This window comes from Octopus bimaculoides, chromosome 16, assembly GCF_001194135.2.
Source record: "Octopus bimaculoides isolate UCB-OBI-ISO-001 chromosome 16, ASM119413v2, whole genome shotgun sequence".
Classification (NCBI taxonomy): Eukaryota; Metazoa; Mollusca; class Cephalopoda; order Octopoda; family Octopodidae; genus Octopus; species Octopus bimaculoides.
The window spans coordinates 44218905-44220849 of NC_068996.1; the positions used below are offsets into that span (position 1 = coordinate 44218905).

Genomic DNA, 1945 nt, shown 5'->3' on the forward strand with positions numbered 1-1945 from the left:
TATATATATATATATATATATATATATGTATGGTTGAACTTCTGCCAAGTGATCTAGAGAGTTTTAGTGACATCATTACAAGTCTATAACGAGAAAGATAATTATGTCTGCTTATATTGCGATATAAAATTTGCAGATGTTGTAACCTGATTTTAGGTTCAAGTTCAGTGCATTTTTTTTTTTCAATACGTAACATTTTTCTGTAGTAACCTTGAGAAGTCTGAGTCAATTTTACTAGTAATACAATCAATTTAGTATCTCAGAAAGAAAGATAAATTGTTAAATATCTAGGGCAGTCGTCTTCTATAAGCATCAATAACATATATTATCTGACTGAAATCTGGTGCAGTTTGAAGACTGAAAAATCAATGTGTGTTGAATTGGCAAAATATATATCCATATATGTGCTAGCATTACCATGTGGTTGAAAAGCTTGTGTTGCAGTTTTGTGGTCTCCGGTTCAGTCCCACAGCACTTAGGCAAGTGTCTTCTACTATAGCTCCAAGCTGATCAAAGACTTACAAATAAATATGGTACACAGTTGCTGAAAGAAGCCTATCTTCTATAAACCCCTGCTGAAAATCCAATCCAGAGAGAGAGGGTCCCTAAGGCAGATATGTATGGTTGTACTTAACCTGGCATCCCCTGCGGTTTCACGGATTCTGTAAACACATTGAATTACCTTTCTTTCAGAAGTTAGACATGCTCCTGGGGACAATTCAGGCACAGTAGAAGTGGTTAAGTTACTGTTTCTCCAATATCATATGCCAGCAATAGAAAAAAAAGGCTGACCACAACAATCTATTTGACCAGCTTCTGCACAGTTTCTGTCTACATAATTTAGCTCACAAGTCTTGGATATTGATCTGAGGCTATGATAAGAAGACACTTGGCCAAAATGCCATGCAAAGCAATGAGGTTAAACACGGGACTTTGTGATTGTAAAGTGAAGTTCTTAATCATTTAGCTATACTGCACACTCACTCACTCACTCGCACATGCACACACACGCGTACACACACACACACACACTTTATGCTTCTTTCAGTCTTTCAGTTTCTTATTTCTTTATTGCCCACAAGGGGCTAAACATAGAGGGGACAAACAAGGACAGACAAAGGGATTAAGTTGATTACATCGATACCAGTACGCAACTGGTACTTAATTTATCGACTCCGAAAGGATGAAAGGTAAAGTTGACCTCGGCGGAATTTGAACTCAGAACGTAACGGCAGACAAAATACCGCTAAGCATTTCGCCCGGCATGCTAACGTTTCTGCCAGCTCACTCCCTTATTTCAGTCTTTCAGTTTCTGTCTACCAAATCCACTCACAAGACTTTGGTCAGCCCAAGGCTATAGTAAAAGACACTTGCCCAAGGTGCCACACAGTGGGACTGAAAACTGGAACCATGTGGTTGCTTGGAAAGCAAACTTCTTACTACGCAGCCACACAGAAGCAATATAGTGACACCGTTTACGGATATAAACAATATGAATGAGGAAAAATACCTTAAGAGAACGATCTAAATACACATTGTGTAAGGGGGTCACGTATTTAATGTAATGGACTGAGGGAGATAGAAAGGGCTAGAGGAGGGGAGCAAGGGAGGAAAGAAAAATACTAAAATAACTCCATGGTTGTCATGCTATTTTAATGCTGAGATGATTTGTACTAGCATGCATTTCAGAAATAGTAAATAACATTTATTTTTATTTATTTTATTTTATTTTATTTTATTTTATTTTATTTTATTTTTTTATATTTATTATATATTCATTTTGTCCTGTACTATTAGTCTCTGATCTTTTTCTTTTCTTTCTTTCTTTCCTTTCTATTTTTTTTTTGCTTATTTGTTGGTTGTTTTGTTTGTCCTTCTATAGTAATTGTAATTATAATCCCAAATGAAGGGAGGAAGGAAGAGAGATGAATTAAGAAAGAAGGAA

General features: G+C 36.2%; 1 protein-coding gene across 2 annotated transcripts in view; it reads left to right on the plus strand.

The window, feature by feature from the left end:
* The window catches only part of LOC106882433 (uncharacterized), a 200540-nt gene that overhangs the window by 29705 nt on the left and 168890 nt on the right, over positions 1 to 1945 (plus strand). The gene's annotated exons all lie outside the window — the stretch shown is intronic.